The following is a 20,670-nucleotide window of genomic DNA, read 5'->3' on the forward strand; positions in this document are numbered from 1 at the left end:
TTTGGAAATCTAAGAGTTTAAAACATACTTTCTTTTTTTAACAAAGATTAAGATTTTGTATCATCACATGACTCCAGAAGTCAGATCTTCCAGGGAAGCAACAAATACATTTCAAGAGTTGTCGTAAAATTAGGAGACTAAATCATACTGTATTTATAATTCCTCTAAATCATCTGGAGAATATAATCTGCATTACGAAGAATATGCTGTGTGCATGAGCTTCTCCCTTGTGCTGCATCTGTCTTGATGGTGACTGCAGGAAGATGGCTCTGACACACTCCTGTCACCGCTGCCCAGTGTGAATGTTCATTGTATATCCTGACACAGGCCGTACCAAATGAATGTGATCAGCCCCTGCACTAGGGGATAAGAGGAAGAAACAATCTTTTCAAACTCTTCCCCACCTTGCACACAATTCACAGTCCTCTTCAGAAAGGCCCTCAGGCAAAACTCCTAGGCAGTACAGGATCAAACCTGTACTTAGGAGATGTTTTACTTCCTTATTAATTGTGAAGTGTCAGTTCCCAGCAGCAAGCACATTCTAGTATGCTGCCTTTTTATGAAGATGTGAGAACCACAAGGAGTCTGGGATTCTAAATTCCTTTCAGATCCTTTATATAAAAAAAAGTCCAGATGTTGCACAAAACATTTAAAGAACTTTATTTGAAAAACATTTTCTTTCTAAATGGGAGTTTATGTAGAGTACAATTAAACATGTTTTTCTAACTAAACATACTAGTTTGTATCTTGTGGCAGGGAAAAATAAATATGTAAAAATAAAAACAATCTGAGACTCAAAGTTAATGATGTTGTGCCAGCTTGACTCAGATCCCCTGATGGAAGGACATGCATCTTCTCCTGCTGTAATCCCAGACTCCTAGATCTGCCCTCAGCACCAAGGTCTTCAGACTGAAGCCTCAGTCCTGCATTTGGTAGGGAATACATCTCAAGCTTCCTAAATTCTGCTGGTCACCATTCTTGCAAATAGTAATGCACCAATCCAGGCAATGACATCTGTGAAGGTACCAAGAGAAAATTGCTATGTATCCAGTAAATTCAATTAGTTTAGGACACATTATGCTTTCCTGACTTTTTGAGACAGGTGCCTTTCTAAAAGCCAGTCTACTTGAAGGCCCTTTTTCCCCTCTTTTAAAGACAGTTACTGTGTTTGCCTTCTGCAGTCCTGTGGGACTTCCCCCTGCCTTTCCGTATTCTTGAAAATGATCATTTCTGGTTCAGAGATTGCCTTGACTAGCTTTAAAAGAACTTTAAGGTGAATTTTCTATCAGGCCCTGCTGGCTGAAATGCATCTAACTCATCTGAACACACTTTAACTCATGCGTTTCCCATTGCAGTCTCTGCACATCTCCCTCTATTAAAATGAAAAATCTTGGCTTTGCAGCTAACCTTTTTGATGAAGAATGAATTAAAAAGGGCAGAAAATACTTTAGTCTATTCTATGACACCTACTTTTCTTTCTCTTTTCTTACTAGGTAATGGATGCTTTCTTTTTTCTTTCCTCATTTGTCATAGATCAACTTTTTTTTTTCCTTATCAACTTTTATTTGTTTTAATACTGGTAGGTCATTTAGTCATCACTGTTTCCATTTTGTTAATCTTTATTTTCTGTTGACTTATACTATAGAGGTCGTGAAGCTTCTATATTACTTTGTTACATTTCCTCTTTTTCTCCTCCATTGAGCCAGGTGGCTACTGTGCTTTTAATACCTAATGTCACAACCACCACTTTCTCTGAAGTCCTATTTTCTATAGAGTTTCTTCACAAAAGAATCTTATCTACCAGATCCCTGAGTTGGTCTGCTTTCCTTTTTTTTTTTTTTTGTAAACCTACTGTCCTACTCCTGTTATTTTCATCACCTTTTTTCTTGCATATCATGAACTCTTTTGGTTTACTATCACATCCATCTTCAGATTTTTGACCAGCCTCTCCTCACTAGTTAGAATCAAGTCTAAATTGTTGTTTCTCTGGAACCTTTCTCCGCCTTCTGAAACATGTCTATAGTACATGCCAAAATGACCTGCTTCTGCCTTGCTATTTTGCCAGAGATACTTGGGTAGTTAAAACTCATCTCCATCCCCTTTTGCCTTCCCCATTACCATGGTTCTCCCTGTTCAAATAAGTGATATTAATCTCCTCCTTCAAATTAAGTAGTCCATGCTCATCATGAAATTGTGCCTGTCCTTTTCCTGTTTTATCTTTCTCTCATTCCAGGACTACAGGAAAAGTGTAGTAATTCTTAGCATACATTGAAATGCTTTTCATTTTTCCCCTGCTTCTCCTACCTGAAACTGTACCATTCTAGATCAGTATTGTCACCGTGATGTGTTTATCTCTGACACACCAGTTACGTGTCCATTTCATTATGCTGTAAGGTTTCACTTTATTCCCTATTACTTTTGGCTTTTGTGTATAAGCAGAACAGATGTTTGTCAAGTTGTCCTGATACTCCTTTTTGTCTCTCTTGTGATTCACATTTCCCTCTAGGAGTCATGATATTTTTAGTGATAGATGGACTTTTACCATCACCCTACTTCAAGCCTTGTTTAAAAAGTTCCTAACTAGACTAACAGGTTAATGCCTTCAGATGAATTCCCTGAATTGTCACAGCAGACAGCTTGTGGAACACTGCTGCTGTTGAAGGTAAAGCCCTGGTATCAATATAATCTGTCCCTCAAGGTATTCATCTCTTTCCCTGCTTATTCTGATGGTTACTTCTGGAAATCACTGGAAGAACCAAAGATTTTATAAACACAGATAAGTTTAACCCACTCAGGTTCAACTGTGCATAGCAGCTCGGACACAGCACCATGGTAATGTGGCAAGGAAGCGTGGAGCGGAGAGGGGAATGGCAACTTCTTAAGCAAGCTCTATTTAAAAAGATTCATAAAGCAGCCTTCACTAGTGCTTCAAGAGGTAGGTATTGCCTATTCCTAAATTCCTCCTGTGATGACAGCTGAAGATACACCGAATTTTACACTGCATTACATTTATGTAACTGCCCTTTCCAGCTGCCAAGGGTATTACCAAGGGGTAATGTCTTCTATTAGGCCATACCTGGAAAACACACAGATAGTAGGTTTTGCGTACACTGAAATAGGAGGCTCTTTCTTTTCTTTTGTTTTCAGCTATAGTGGTGAGTACATTTCTATAATCGGTCATAGTTTCATTGTCTATAGCTTGTTCTCACATTAAAATGTTTCATGTAATAGTGTTGTCTCTGGGTCATCTGGTATATCATGAGAATAACAGACAAGTACAGTGGGAAGTTTCTGTTGAGGCCATTATGTTGATTGGATTTAAATTTTGAAAGATCACTTGATCTCTTCCAGTGTAATGCTGGGTGCAGCTGGCATTTTTTCAGTCTACTGAGAAACAAACAAATGTACAGACGACCATCAAGCTGGACGTGTATTTTGTTTTCACAGAACAGAGTAAGAATATGTAACACCAACAGCTTATAGTGGGAAAGAGTTTTAAGTACATACAAAGATTTTAATGTGTCATCTTTTAGAGATTATTTAATGTATCAATCTGATGGGAAGAAGCTTTATTTTATCTTAACTCCTATACGCTTCAGTTTTCATTAGAACCATTGTTATTATAGCAATAGTATTATTATGTTTGGCTCCTGAGATGGTGATGTGGAGAGGATGTAGTACAGAAATACACACACAGTTTTTATGTTTCAGTTTCTTTGTCAATTATTTTTTTATCTTATTTGCATTCATGTTGTCTTTCTGTACAAGCATCCCTTGTACAACTGATGCTTTCTTTTATTGGATTCTATCGTGCTGTCAAGCCTGGTTTAAAACACAGTAATCTCATAGACACTTACAATTATGAACTTCTGAATTCACAAACATATTAAAGATGCACAGGTAGCAAATTAGCTGAGAATCTCAACAAACTGCACTTACAGTAAATATACTACTTTTAGAGAAGTAGGATGCCTTTAAAAGTCAACAGTTGTTTTGGAAGTACTTTGTCACATTTATGAAGCACTGCATCACATTTATGGCACATAGTGTCACCATAAGTTGTCCAAAGTGCCTGTCAGCTTGCCTTACAAACTGAAAAAAAAAAATAACAACTCAAAACATTATGTTAAAGACTAACAAGTAATCTTCAGAGGTTAGCATATTTTTTTCCTTTTTCCATGAGACTCAAGCAGTGTCATTAAACTTTCTGTGTCTCCAGTTTAATTTTTTTGCAGTGTAATTTAATGGAAATAGACTGTTTTAATTTTCAACCATGAAAAGTTATAAATAAAAACATTTAAAAAAGTAAATAACTTTTAGGATCTTTTTTAAAAGCATGCAGCTGTTCTAACATAAGAGATCCTAGTTAGCTATTTCTTTAATACAAACCACAAAGAGGTCAAAGAATCCAGATTTTTTTTTACTACCCATTCACATTTAATGCAAATTCCAGCAATATATTCATGTTATTTCTTAAGGCACCTTCAGAATGCCAGCAGGTAATTGAGTAATCTGAGCTAATGGCACTCATGTCAGGTGCCTAAAGAAATACCCTGAGGATGACATTTGAAGCCGACTTATCATATACTCCTGTTTCACAACTAAGAGGGAGATGAAACTGTCAGAAATGTAAGGAGTAATAAGAAGAGAAAAGTGCTAATAAAAACATTTTGTTTGCTAAGTGTTTTGTTCATCATGAGTCTTCCACAGGAATCTATTCTGATTTGCCCAAAACATCATTAACGTGTACCGCTAATGGAGTAGAATAGGCAACAAGATGTCATTTCACAGCATCTGGGAAACATACCTCTTGGGACCATTATTTCCCAGAATAAGAGCTTTACTTTTTATTTTTATTCTTGAAAAGGAAGCCTTTATCTCCAGGGTTGAAAAAAGGTTTTAATAACAAACTCCATCATAAGAAGTTAGCCAGGAGAAAAATAGTGATCTTTGCAGCAGTGTTAGCCCGGAGAAGTTTTGACGTGTGAAATATTCCTCTTACAGCCATAGTTGCTAACATGTGAGAGCAATGATACCATCAACAATAACACTTTTTAATTATTGTTTGCAAAACCAAATAAAAAAGATAGTAAAAAAAACCTCAAGGTGACTGGTCTCCTAGGGTAGAAATATGAGAGGTCATAGTTTTGGTAGAAAAGACTAAAAATTTAATTTGCCTAAGGAGGGCTTCAAATTTCTAAGTTTGGGGAAGGTGCTTTTCTAGAGTGTGTCCTGCACAGCTGCCAGTTCTGGAACTGCTGTGGTATGGCCACACCTGACAATTGCTTCCTACACTGTCGGCTATTATGCAACCAAAAAATGCTGTTTCTTACCCTTTGAGAACTTGTGAATCAGTTCCTACTTTAAGACATGGATTTTATCTGAGAAGCTCTGCATCTCCCTTGCACTGAAGCTAGATACTTGAGGTTGCTTGGTTTTAGCCTTTCCTGTTGCTTGTTCGCTCAACAGTTTAGGGCCCTTGGCTATCACTATCTGTTTTTTCCTGCAAGAGAATTCATATAAATGCTTTCCATACAAGGCAGGCAGAGATATGACCCCCTTATGCATACCTGTGTGCCCAACCCACATGCACCAAGTTAATTGACTGATCTGGGGAAAACTCTCTGCAGTATTTCCTAGGAAAACTCATTTAGCCAAATACATAAAGAAACAAGAGTTACCTTTGGAGCTTTCCTAGTGCCAGCCTCTTCTATTGAAGGGGTAACAACACAGACTGTTTTACTATAGATGAAGTTTTTCAGGTCTAACTTGCCAGTATCGAAGACCACAGCACAATTGGCGCTTAACTCTGTAACTGCTGTTAGAGCACTTTGTGGTCATACTGCTTTGCCCTCTCTCCTGGCCATTCCTGTGCCCTCCTGCTCCATATTTACATGCACCTGTCTCCCCATTAACACCTCGTTAAGGCACACACCTGCTGTGGGTTTACTTAAACCCACTACACTGCAGCCATTAACCCTATATATTTCATTATAAGGCACTCAGCATAATAGCAGCACTGAGTAAGGCTCATTAATGAGTCATGCAGCCAACAAAAATTGGGTTTGTATGGGTGTCTCCTTTTGGTTCAATTGCTTCACACACACCCCTTATTTAATAATTGATTATGTATTAAATATGTTCCCCAGAAAAAAATACATGAGTGCACATGCATTAAATCCAGCTGAAATAGCAGTTTTGAGACAAAACACTAATGGACAGAAATCCAATACATATTTATAAATGGTAAGAAAGGCAACAATGAAACCACAGCTCTAGGGCTTAGGAGACATTACTTGTATTCCAAAGTTTGTCAAACATCTGCAGCTTCACTAGAAAGTTGTATCATCAGCCTATGCTGCTTCCAAAAAATGAAGTGTCTCAGTGTATGTGCTTAGGCCAGAATGTACATACCTGCCTCACTGACAAAAAGGGCAAGGCGAAGTACAAACCCCTACAGTATCAACTGTGCTGAAACAAAATACAGAAGAAGCAAAGTTCATTAATATCTGTAGCAAAAGAAAACTGGTGTGTGAGCAGCTAGTTTGATGGATATGAAGTTCAGAATCAAAATTGTCATGGGAATTTCTCCAGCAGTTTCACTGAATTTGTTTTAAAATCTTCAATTACAGTGTGACTTGATTAGAAAGATAAACTGGATAGGCAAGCATGGCAGGTGATTGTGTAATCCGTAACGGTGTAATCAAGAACTACCACAATCCATTATTTGATCATAATTCTATGAATCTACCACAAGGAAAATCTAAGCTCTGGAGCTTCTTTTGGGTCAAAAAACTCATCTCCTTGTTACACAGCTAAATAAAACAATTGAATATGCTACTTTAATAGCACAATAAGAGGGACCCTCAGATGTATCCATACATTTGATCAATGATTTGCTGCAAATTACATTAAGTGGCCACAGATCAGTATTTCTTACTAAACATCCTTACAGAAGGGTAATTTGCTGTGTAATTGCTTTTCATCGCTTCTTTATCATGGACTACTGCTTTCCTTGGTCAAATCTCTCATACTTACACCACAGAAGACACAAGAGTTGCTCTTTCAAATTTCATAGTGCTTATGTTGCTTAGTAATACGCTTCTGTGTATGTGCATAAACTTACTGTGTGGGAAACTCAGAAGATCTCTATGCTACTTGCATTGCAATTCTAATTGCAATTCTCTTCTCATTTTAGCAGCTTCAGATGAACTTTAATCGGAGGCCTGGATTTTACAGGGATCAGCTCAAATTGGTTAAAATTCCTGCAACTGTAGTAAATTCAACATTTGCTTTTTAATACATATAATGCCTGTTTGTTCCACTGTATCTTGATAAGTTTTCCCCTTGGTATCTTTTTCTCTCATGAAAATCTCTTTTTATTCTTATTATTCACTTGACTGGTGCCAATTTTGCTAGTGTTCCTGGGTGCTTCTGCAGAATCAAAATATATAGAAAAAACACCCATAGAAAAAGTAGTTGTTCCTGCACCTCTCTTTCCAGATACCTACTTGGAATGGAGATGATAATCCTTGCAAATATTAAAAGTGCTCACGTGCAGGGTAAGGTGATCCACGTATAAACCAACCCATTAAATCTGGCTGTAGAGTTTACACATTTCTTCAGCAGGGAAGCCTACGAATGGGGTGTTTTTAATAGGCACTGAAAGCTACACTTTATTATTCACTGAGTAGAACTGACATTGGATTTGATTCCGTAAGGAGCACTAACTGCATAAACAGATGTCAACTGCTATTTGGTCTGGTGACTATGGACTGGATAAATAAATGGAAAATTTAACAAGGAGCACAGAACTAGATAGGTATCTTCTTCAAATGACAGGAGGATGAGCTTAGTAGCAAAGTTTCCAGTATATCAGGTCAGTATCTCTCAATGTGAAAGAACAAAATGGAGGGTAGGCTTCTCCCTATAGAGGAGAAATAAAGCAGTAATACAGTACTCATTAACTATTTCTGAGAAACACATAATCCCTATTTCATATATCATAGTCAGTATTTACTGAGATTCATCAAAGAATACTATGTAGGTTACCACACTCATTAGTTACCTGGAGCATACAGAAATAAGAGTCCACTGAAGTCAATGGCAAGAGTTCTATTGAATTCTGTGAACTGAACATCCAGGCCTACGTAGGTAGGGCAACAGAGGCAGACTCTGTTCTGTTGGCAGAATCTTGCAATCCATTAACTTCTAGTGGCAACTGTGTCTACATATGTTTTCTCCATCATGATCCCATATTCATGTTAGTATGTAATCATCTGTCTCACTACAGCAACAAAGGTTCTGCTAAGCCTTATATAAATATACACTGAATGACAAAATCTTCCCCAGATTGCTCAGTCCTAGGCTTGTCTCTGACTGCTGATCCTTTCTTTTCCTTCTCTGATGGCAGAGAGAGACATATCACATACTAGGCAGAATTATCCCCTATGGAACATTTTGTTCTGTATGGTAGAAATCTAACTATAATGCAGAACCAACAAAATGCCAAGTATCAGGAGCAGGGAAGGGAGGCTGCACATTATAGGCTAGCTGCTTTTTATCTGTCATAGTTGCTGGAGGAGGCAGGCAATTACAGTACAGTTTGGGGTACAGTTTCATATTATACCTAATCCAGTGTCGCTCTAAGCTCTTGCTGAGAGCAGCAGCCCTGCTCTCCCCTCTCTCTCCATCTGCCCCAGCTGCAGGCTTTGCTCTTTCTCTTGCATTGGACTGATCTGCACAGTCTCCTGACTGCACAGCAAATCAGTCCAAATCAGTGATCTGATTGAAATTGGTGGGGAGAGGGCAGGGGAAATTAAAAAAAAAAAAAAAAAATCACCAAACTGCCAGTTGTATGACTTATGCTGCAGCCACACAGTTGTCTGAGCTCATGCAAAAGAAGTGGAAGCCTGTTGGCTGGGAGCAACCCGGAGAGCGGGATGGTGCAGACCATTCCTTTCAGGAGCCACTCACAGCTACACCAGGTGAGGAAGAAAGTGAAACAACAGCCTTTTATTTATGTTATGGGAACGACAGACCAGGGCACAGCGCTTGCAGCCCTGAGAATGTGTTACACAACCAGGTAGTTTAAAGAGCGCTTTAAAACCACTCATGGCTCCAACCCTCATACAGCAGGGGAATGTAGTAATTGAGAATTGTAGTCTCTTATTTCTCTTTTGCTCACTCTCTGAGTCTGCAAGATCATGACTCCCTCCAACTTCCATTGAATTGAGCAGAAGCTAATGACATGCATATTATTGGGCCTTTAAAGCTTTAAAGCTTGCTCATACTATAAAATACTTTACTTGTAACCAAATATGCTTAGCATTATTGGGAATTATGTAAATAAAACCCAAACCACCTGCCAGACAGTTTTTATACTGGGGAAATAGAGTCTCAATTTAAAATGGCATTTTAAAATTTATGTCATTTAATAAAACAATAAATTTCCATTTTTCCAGTTTTGTCATTACGAAGCTTAAAGGCAGTTTCATGTGTGGCATCTACTTGCATTTAACTCATGGATTTATTACAATGAGCATCGCTTTAAATGAAAACATTCACATTTTCAAAGGAAAATAAATAGTTAATGGTTTCAGAATTATTATTCTTTTCCACACAATCTCATAAAAATTTCCCAATGAAAAAGCTAATAGACCAATGGCAAGACACTTACATATGCAAATATGTTTCCGTGAAAGAGTTAAAGTGCTTTATAATATAAATTTGCTTTCAGTGCCAATATAATTAGATTGTAACAAGCAAACCCCTGCAACATAACACAGTGAAAATTTGAAAATTTGATTCTGCCTGGCAAACAACCAAGTCCCTGCGTGTGCACAAACCTGACATTAATAAGCTACAAGAGATTACATGATTTAGAAAAGAAGCACTTGGTGTTACAAAATCAAATAATAGATCTCTAGGCTATAATTAGGAGAATTGGGATTCAACAATGAAGTCATAATAATGTAATTTAGCTGTAAGTAACAGAGCCATGGAGTCACATTAGGAGGTGTGATCACATCTTTCAGCAAAGCTCTGCTGTGTAGACTTATTGCTGTTCAGTTTAGTCTAGTACACAGCAACCTGTTGGCACAGAGCTCAGGCTGACAGCCTCTTGTTCTCTAGGGGCAGTATGGCAAAGTGCCACCCGTGCATTTTTATTTCAGTCTTGTGACTTTTAAGTCAAAACAATAAAATTATATATACTGAGTGCAGAGTTGCCTGTGAATATTTGTATAAATTACTGCACAGCGTGGGTTTAGGGGCCATTTAAGAACAAATATATTAAAAAAAAGGCAAAATAAACTGCTGAAGCAGGGTGTTAGGTTTTTAGTAGGCTTGATGAACATGTACTGTTCAGCTACTTTAGTCATCTATTTCTGCTGTTAGGAAATAGCTCCAGATCTGCAATTTATTGCAACTGTAGTCCTGAGTCTCTTTCGCTCCATTCTTTTACACTACTGTGATATGGTTGTTTTGCCTGCTTAGCCCAAAATGCAGGTGTTGCACAGCCATTTGAAGTTGGTAACAAATGGCAGTGCAGGCTGCAGCTCAGCAGAGCCACAGGCACAGCTTGCTGTCCCTCACCCAGCCACAAAACACAGCCCTGCAGCCCACCACGCATGGAAGGTGGCTGCGACAGCTGGCCCCTTGGAGGGAGGCATCAGGGTTACTTCAGGCGGGCAGCGGGCAGCTACTCACATTGGTGTTGACAGTACGTCAAACTCAACGCTACAGTTTTTGTGAAAGTTGCCGTTTGATTTAAGCCATTACAGAGCAATACATCATACCAGCAGCCCCTCTCCTCCATCTGCATGTTGGCCAACTAAGGCCCTTTCTTTGGCCTATTATTAATTTTATAATTGGCCACAACTGTTTCTTTGTCATTCGCTTGTCGTAGCTAATAAAACAGGTATACCACATTAATTGAGTGAGTTCCTCCTCTAAGAGCTGGTGTCTAGTTAGAAGCGAAATGCTACCTGTTCAGTCATTTATTAGCCGATCATTTTCTCTTCCTGCACAGTTCATGGTGCTTATGTTATAATCCGGGGAGCCGTCTCATAGAACTCTGTGTCCCCGCCTGTCCTCTGCAGGCAGGCCTGCTAGAGCCAGCTCCCGGAGCTCGCTCCGCACCACAAGCAGGGTAACTCCAATAGCCCTGATCACCAATTTGTGTGCAGACTTGCAATCTTGATTTCCACTCACAAAAAGCACATGCAAAGATTTAGTTGGTTGTCGGGTTCTGAGGTATTTAAATCAACACTTTTGGCTTTGGGGGGGGGGCGGGGATTGATTTTGTTTCTTTTTAGTTTTGTAGCCTACTAGATAAATGGAGGAAACAGGCATCAACTTTGCATCCAGACTATCAGACAATTCAAACATGTTTGGATTAAAACTTTGAAATGGATTGATCACTTCTTGTTACTGTTTCACAAGGTAGGGCCAGTGGTCCAGCAACATTCCCATCTTTTGGGGAACTCCAAAAGCTCCTGCTTCCACTCAGCCTTTTGTGTAACAAGAGCAACCACCTGTTGCTCCTGTTATTTCCTTTTTATTTTTATTTGCAGTTTCTTACAAATATTGTTTTATTAGTTCTTTATGGTTTTGCCATTTTTTGTTTTCATGACATTATGATTTGTTTCAAACTGCCCTTTATTTTAATTTTCTTTCCCAAGCATGTTGATTTATGGTCGTTTCTTCTATTTCTGTTATGCTTTAAATGATCTGTTTGTTTTATTTCCTTTATTTGCATAGCACTTATTTTTCATGACCTTTTTGTTGCTGCAGCTGCTGCTGCTTCTGGACTGCTGGTGTTTTTCTCCTAATTATCAACCAGAAAACACAGAGTGAAGGTAAACCAGATCTCTTGCAAGACAAGCATCCAAACACAAAATCTTTTCTGATATTTATTTATTTTTATTATTCTACAATGGCCTAAAGGTGTTGGGATTTCTCAAAGAGTAGAATCTAAAATGGTTTCTTTCTTTTTAACATACTATAGGAACTCTGTATGTTCCTATCTAAAGATCACATCTGAGCAACTTCCTTTAGGCTGGTTTAATACTTTGGCAGCTCTTCCACAAGCAAAGACATTTATAATGGAGCTAACATGAAGAAAATTCTAAATTGTAGAGGTCTGTCTACAACTTTTAGTGGAGTCCTCACTGCTAGTGTATGGAAGGAATATACTTGCAGTTAGTGAAATGTCTCAGAAAATGTCTACAGAATTTTTATGCTTAATTATGGCTAATGAGTGTGTGCTACCTGACAGGTATGTTCCCATATTGTATACACATGGGGTGTTTGTGTGTGTGCAAGCCTAAGGACTCTGTCTGTGTATATATTTATACACATTCACACATGCATATTTATATAAAAATTATTCTTTTTTCATTCGGTATGTCATTATCACATCTGCATTGTTCTAGTTACCTAATGCAAGAGTCTGTATATAGGCGCTGTCTCTATTACACGTTATGTTATGTACATGAAGGTATTAAGACTAGATGTGTTTGTAATCTTTCCTTTCAGACCTAGTTTCTTTCATTCTGCAGAAGCTGATGCTACTTCACAGTTTTCTTAGTGAAATTATTGATACCAGAATTATTACCGAAATGGATTCTGTTGGACTTCTGAGGATCCTAAGGAAGAGGGCAAAGGGATTACACCTTGATGGGAGTGAGTGAGAAAGGGCTATGGTTTCTGGTTGCATGGACAAGATGGCACATTTTTAAGCTGATACACAGCAAAGGAGCTCAGGCATCTGTCTCTTCCCTGGTTCCCTTCTCTGCTCACAGGAGAAAAGTTAGCAGTGATGGTGGTATGACTACAGGGTATATGGGAGGAGTTAGGATCTAACAGGGTTATGCCAGAGCTATTAATTCTGCAGAAGTGCGGGGACCTCTTTTAGTATCCTCTAGCATATGCATGGAGTGGATCATACACTTTTTTAAAAAATCTTTTTTCTCTCTTTTGTATCATAAAAAAGCCTGAGTCCAATTTCATAATTCTCCTTCTCTGGAGAGGATAAACGGGGGAGGAGCTCACACCAGGTAGATGTTGATTACAGGCAGTGGGAAGAGTAAATGAACCCCTATACAAAATAGTATCTCTGGGTTTGAGCTCTGATGTCAGCTTAAATAAACTGAACATTAGAGATATATAGGAAAATGTGTTTGAAGTTACTCAAATATTACAGAATTGCTTCCAACTCTTGGTGCCCTGGGGAGACAGAAGCTATACCTAAACATTATCAACTAACGCTGCACAGGAGGTCTGTGGGGTCATAAAGAGCCTACAGGTTGGAAGCGTGAAACACAGGTTGGGTTGGGCACTAAGAGGAAGCTGGAAACAGGGTGAGTCTTGCATTCATGTCTCTAAAATTTCTGATATCCTAAATTCTGTTCAGAAAACAGAAAAAAATCAGGATGGAAGGAACCAGGTAACTCGTTCCCATGTTACCATGTTTAGAGTTTACAAGATCACTGGAGAATAAATAGACACAACCTCTCTCTGCACTATCCTCCCTGTCTCTCCAGGTTCCGTGCTCCACTCTTGCATGATTTTTTACACTTACTTTCTTCTCTGTTTCATTGTCCTAAAGGGGACATTGTTAGTGAATACCACATGCCTAGCTTCTGGATGTTGTTGTTTATATTACCTTTTTGTTCTTTATTGCCATCTTCCTGTAGAAAAATAGTGTTCCTTTTGACTAGGATCATTTCCTCTTATTGTCCACATGCAATTTATCATCTAATTATGGCTGGGTTTCTGATGTCTCCTTTTCTTTCAAGGGTCAAAGATATGTTATACAATTGATTCTCACTAAATCATAGAAATATGAGTGTATACAAGATAGGTTGTTTCCTTCATTCACTTTGCCTGGGGCATATACGTGTGTTGATGGAGCAGTCTGAAGGCTTGTTCAGACTTTATCAAGTCCTGGTTTCGGACCAAGCCAAGCAGAGCAATCCATCTTTTAAGAATATTATTGTAATATGAAAGGGACATCTCAGTTGGTGCTAATTGTACCGTTGCCCCACGGCACTTTCCATTTTTGTCCTTTGCATAGAGAAGCATTGTTTCTCAGCCTCATGCAAGTCACCAGCCTGCTGATGTACAGGTTTTGTATTTCCAGAAAAAATTTTCCTATCCCCATTGAGCTAAAAAAAATAAATCATCTGAGTTAGGGAGCTTTTCCTATCCTGTCCCAGTAATATGAATGGCTAACTGCTGGAGCTCTAACACAGGGAGAAGAGACTTTGTCATCTCTTACCTATCTCCATTTCACAAAAGCATTACAGTAAGACAATCCCACAACGTTAAAGAGAAAAAAAATGCTATGCAAATCTATGCCTTTTCAAGTTGTGCGGGTTTTGTTTTTTTTTTTACTATAAATACTCATTTTCTACACCCAAAGGTCTAGAATTCTTCTTTCAATTTAACCATCATTATCCCATTTCTGTAACTTATTGTTTGATTCTTGGGAGAATCAGTTGGGAGAATGGTTGTTTCAACTTTTTAAGTTGAGGGTCAAAAAAAGCAGGGAACTCAAGTGGACTCTTCAATAAAAGTAACCATGTCCCAGGAAGGGCAGCTATACTTGTAAGATATAAAAGCAGCAGTTTATTAGACACATATAATCCGTTACAGAATGAAAGCTTTTGTTCACAAGACAGTATTTTAAAAGAAATCCATCTCCTAGCATGTTGGACCTCAAAGTTTTTTTTTATCTGGGTTTCAGTAAACTGTTAAGACCAGGTTGAACAATTTTAACAAAGACCTATGCAATTTCAGTTAATCTCAGTGGGAGGTTATTTTGAATAGTATTAGGGTATCAATATTGTTTACAATAGCATTTTAATCACTGACCTCATGACGATCCCACTAGTGCAGCCTACTGTTTCTTTCATTAAGAAATGAGGTCAAAGCCTGCACATTTTGCAGAGCTTATCACTGACACCAAGATTTCCAGCTTGAAATCCCAGCAGGCAATGTCAAGTGTCACACTGAAAAGAGAGGAGTAACACAAGTTTGGGAACGGGTCTGCTCCAGTTCTTCCCCTGCCCTCTAGGAACTGCTGTAGTTTGGTACCAGTAATTTTTTTTTTCTACTTTATTCAGCCACACAAACATGCACACGCACACACTCATACACTCAACACCACAGATTATGTGCCGCAATTACTATTTTTGAAGCTCCCAGAAGCATGCCAGGCTTTTCACTAAATACAAAACATGGAGGCTGCTGCATACATACAGCTCAGATTCTGATCCTAAGATCCTCATCCAAGTCTCCCTAAAAATGAGCGGAAAAACTTTGTTTGATAGCACCAGTGCGGATCAGGCCTAATTACCTAATGGCTCATCTCATGGTCTTTTATGCCTCTGTCAGGCTGGGTACTTCAAAAAAGATAAATACACCTACTGTAACACAATTATGCATTCCAAACTAAAGCTTCTACACTGTGAGTATATCCTGCATGTGAAAAAGCCCTTTTGCAAAGCTCAGACTGTATTCACTGGTCTGCTTTGTTCTTTTTTTTTTTTTTTTTCTTCAGAATAGTAAGTGCTTTAGAATACCAGTAAAGCTGCCACATACAGCTAACTGAACTCCAATACCATTAGGCAAATTAATTTTACATATAAATTATTTAAATTTCATCTGCAATTAGTCTACATACAAGAAATGATTTCACTGTAGAATAAGTCTTTCCTGGTTTGGAGAATTGCAGTATGATAAATAAATGAATAAAGACTTACAGCAGTGTATTTCACCACATATGCTGGAAAGCATTCTTATCAGAAAACTTTGAAATCACAATATTCCCTATGGTCCCCCTAGTCTGCATTAAAATTAACTAAAGACTGTAGTCATAATTTTTTTTTTGAAAACATGAAATGCATTTTATGCAACAATGCGTCAGATGAGACACAAACTCAACAGAGCTTACAAATATTCAACATTAGCTCTCTTCATAGCCTTGCTTCAGCTAAGAGGCCTTATTGGTGATTCCAGATGCATTGATATTTTGTAAACCCAGTTTTTAGATTAATATTAATGAAAGATATCTCACTTGCATAAATAAATCAAGGTTGCAAAAATAAAGTTTAAACATCCATACAGTGCTACTATCATTTTGCCAAAATGACACACAGAATTACTACAAAATTTGCTGTAATACAGTAATCGAGAATAAAATTTGCCCTGCTGTATTGCTGAAAAAGGTGTAAGTATGTATCCATGGATTTAGTAGCATATTAAACATTCACTGGCCTATAGTTTTAGCATTACTGAGCACCCACAAATCCTACTGGATAGTGAGGTGACATATCTATTACAGTGAAAATAGGGCTCCTGTGTCACAGCTAGCTGAGATATTAATGCCTCTTCTCACTGTAATAGGTAAGCCAGGCCACACCATATGGGGAAGATGCTACAAGTCAGTTGCTCTGATTTCAGCTTTTATATAACCTTAATGACAGAAATCATCATACTGAACTTGGTGCTGATGCATACATGCATGGATATTAACACTCAACCTATTGAGAACAGTTTTGTCATACAGTACTATTTGATCAATACTGAAATTTGTGAGGGGAAAACTTATTGACTTCCTCAACATTTTCACTGAAAAGTGTGCCTGATGTCTATGATTGGCTTTCTACTGGAGGAGGGGAAGAAAAAGAGCGAGCGAGAAGAAATGAAGAAATGTGGTAACTAGTACTGCTAGATTTCCCTCCGAATGGCAAAAAGATTAAGATTTTCTGCTCTTCTGTAATCAACTGTAATAGCTTATGTTGCATTCAGTAGCCCCTGTCTTAGGTCTTCATTACTGAACACATCTCACACCAATAAAAGTGAGATAATATTTATTTCTGGCTATCACCACTCACCGTGACCACTGAAAAGTACGCTTCCTTTTTTGCCAGTGTGTGCCCCTACACACCTTTGTTTGGGAGTATATATGTGTTTACAGAGGATTAGGACCCACTTAGTCTTCTGTGCACAGGCAAGTGACTGCCATGCACAGCTGTATGAAGAATTCACTACAAATAGCTTTTGATGGTTGCTGCCCAGTTTTTTTGCATTCATGAATTATCTATGAACAGAGTTAAAATGATTATTAGGATGCAGATCATTGTTTAAGACATCCAGACCAGGAATAAATAGATAAAACAGCTAACATACAACCAACTGGCCAGTCTAATTTATGAATAGTCAGGAAGACATTCACTTTTAAGGCCTAGCTGTGCTAGTCTCATTCATGGTGACAAATCCACTTTGCAGCTTATCTTCATTAATATCAGGAAAGTAAGTACTGATAGTAAATAGCCACATGGGAAATAATAAGTAAAATTAAAAATGAAAAATCTCTAGATTTCTTCTTATTTTTATTATTAGCTTCAGAAGTCTGCTCAAGTGTTTCAGGGTCTTTGCACGTGAATAAATAGTCATAAGCATATTCTTGTCTGTTATTCATGCAGGGTGTGATTCCACTACCTTGTTTAGTTGATAACTTCATGTGACCCAGTGGGTCATCACCTCCCAGAATGACTGCTGGCTATTTTTTTCTTCCTCCTGTATGCCAGCTCTTTTCTGATTCCTTCTCCCATAGAGCTGCCTTGTTCAAAAAAACAGACTGTCTAAGCTGCAAGCCTATTGCTTGCATGTCTGCTTAACAGTGTTGGGAGAGGATTGTTTTATGGTGGGGGCTTGGGGTGGGAGTGAGGTGCTAAGGATTTTTGTTTCAAGGTTTTTGCTTCTGCTTTTCTCATAAGGACTTACCTGCAGTAATTTTAAAAAAAATCTGTTGAAACTTCAAAATCACAAACAGAGGGTAGTGGACAGGAAGAATACCATTTCTGTGCAATTCAAAGCCATCCTGCAAGGACTGCTTGCTGTAGGCCGGCAGCTGTACACGTACTTTTCTATCAGCAGAACCATTCCATAGTGGAAGCACTCACTCTGTAGTAGGTCTGTGAAGTAAGTGAATGTTTTTGAGATTTTTCTTCTACACAAACATGCCGCATTGCTTCTGTAAACTTGTCTACAAGTAGTAGACTGGTAGCTTTTAAGTAATTTTTATTTTCTGAAAGAAAAAAACAAGATTTTTTTTTTTTTAAACTGAAAATTAACATATCAAAGGGATGGAGTTCTTACCCTTAGACAGATGGAAATTTGACAGAAAGTGGTAGAATTATAATTTCAGGTATATTTTAAGTTGTCCTTTTAGTAGCTGTCAGACACCTGACAGCGTTTCTTGATTCCCATAGCCTGAGCTAATTTTTTGACCACTGGCTTGCTACTGCATAGGAAAGGTGTGAACTTTTCAGGCAAATCACTGTATGACTGTGCTTCAAATCCAAAACCAACAGAGATGAGCCCTAGGAATAACATTATATGCCATCTAGCAGTTGCAATGCCCTCCATCAGGAGACCAAAAGGATCCATTCAAAGGTTCTAAATGTGATTGTGTCTATTAATTGAGCTAGAGGTTTGTCATCATCCCCTTTTGTTCACAGGCATCAGAACAGTTGCAAAAGTCTTTACTTGGTTATTGCATTAGAGAGAGGAACAAAAGTCTTCCCTGATGCTGTACAAATCAACCACAGCTGCATCGCTATTGGCACATCAGTAATGATACTAGTTAATTTTAACAGATTATTAGTTTGCAGGTGGATACCTGTCCAGAATTGTGGTGATGATCTAGCAAAAGATCTGGAACAAGATACACTTTTCTGTTACTTCAAATTAAGGCCAAATTTAAACGTGCAACCTAGGAAAGAAAGAATTCGGCAAAAACCGAACAACTGGTAACTGAAAGAACTGCATCATTTACTATTTTCTTAGTCATACTTATTAAAGCAGAACTCAAAAGTAGTATAATTATATACGTGTACAAAATTAATAATTAGCCAAAATATTCATAATACAGTTCCTGACCCATAGGAAGTCCTTTCCAACCATCAGCTCTAGAGGCCATCTTACTATTTTTTTTAATATACAAAGACTGCAGTGATGATGGATTTCTATGCATGGTCCCATGAGCTGTCTGCCTATGAACTATATCACAGAAAGTGATAGATGAGTATATTCAAAGCACTGAGAATAGAAAGTTACCCTCTTTTATAGCTAAGATCCAAGAATCTGATTTTCTTTTAGTATGCATTTCTCAGAAGGATTCCATAGGAAGAGGGGGGAAAAAAAAGTTAAACAATACATCAGCATTCTCCAAACTAATAATTCCAAGTCTGAAAAGTGAACCTGAATGAACAGCTGTGATGTGTGCAAGACAGCAGGGCATTTGCCTGGTACTAATGAACAGCATTGCCAATACCCTGATTTCCTGTGCTGAATAGAGCCATTGAGAAGCTAATACATTAATGGCAGACTACTAATATAAATTAAAAACTAAAGACATACAGCTTTCAGTCTGCCTCTCCTTCTGTCACTTATTTTGTACTGCGTGAATGAACTATTATCTTCTTGTTTCCCTAAGATGGTGGTTCACTAGGGTAGAGTGAGCAGACTCAATTTCACTGAAAGTAATGGAGTGAGATTATCCAGAATTATTTCCAGTGGGCTGAGTTTGTTACATTCCTTCTGTTGTGAGAATATAAGTAAACAACTAAACACCTTTACTGAAAGCTGAGAATCTTCATAGTCATCACCTCTTCCTATTTCCTTGATTAGTCCAGCATTTTGGGTTTAGCCAAGCTCAATTAACTCATGCAGGAATTGGTCCAGTCAGAAACAGTTGATTTAAGTGAGATAAACTGGGCATCTGTTTGGAAAAAAATTATTATCCAGAATATGCTTTCATCATGAGAAAATGAACTGTGCTATCTCCATATTTAAAAACATATGCCTCTAGACAGATTAACTTCCTTTGAAAGGTTGAGAAATAGAAAATAATAATGTTGAAACTGAAACAAGGAGATACTAAGTCAAAATTAAGTAACCAGTGTGTTAACATTTTCATGTACTGGAACTTGAATTTGGTACTAGCACCTTCATCAAAACCTATATAAACTGTATTGAATTAAAGCAATTAAAACTAGCAATAAAATCAACCACTGCAGCAGTGATTGAAATATGTGGGGTGTTTGCATGTGTTTGTACTGGTGGTAATAAAAATACTGCCATATTTAGTCACTGATTTGCTTTTGGAAGGAAATAAAATCAGCTGACAACACTCCCACGTTTTGTTTCAATTACTGAAGATTTTTTCTTAAAAAAATAGATATAAAATTAGAGACATGATTAATAATTAAGAGGTAACATTCATGGCATTGTAGAATACAAGGCAATAAATATCTTTTGTGGGTGATTAAACGCTGAACTGAAGCTGAAGCAGTTGATAACCTCAGAAGCTGTTTATTGCAAGTGAACACCAATGCTGCGGATATTATTGCTGTGGTACTGGAATATGGATCAAGATGATAACAGTGAAAAAGAAACAATAGTTTATTTGGGATTTTTTTTTCCTAATCTCAACAGCATTTGAAAATGTTTTGATATTACTTTCTAGGTTGATGAGACATTAGCTAAATAATCTGCAGCTAACAGCAGAACTAAAATTTTGTATTTTCAGATGGGCCTCAGTCCAGCCTCCAAGGACATACGCACAGTTTAAGAGTACAGGCATATACGGGTGCA

The sequence above is a fragment of the Gavia stellata genome, chromosome 17 (genome assembly GCF_030936135.1).
Source record: "Gavia stellata isolate bGavSte3 chromosome 17, bGavSte3.hap2, whole genome shotgun sequence".
In the NCBI taxonomy this organism is placed as follows: domain Eukaryota; kingdom Metazoa; phylum Chordata; class Aves; order Gaviiformes; family Gaviidae; genus Gavia; species Gavia stellata.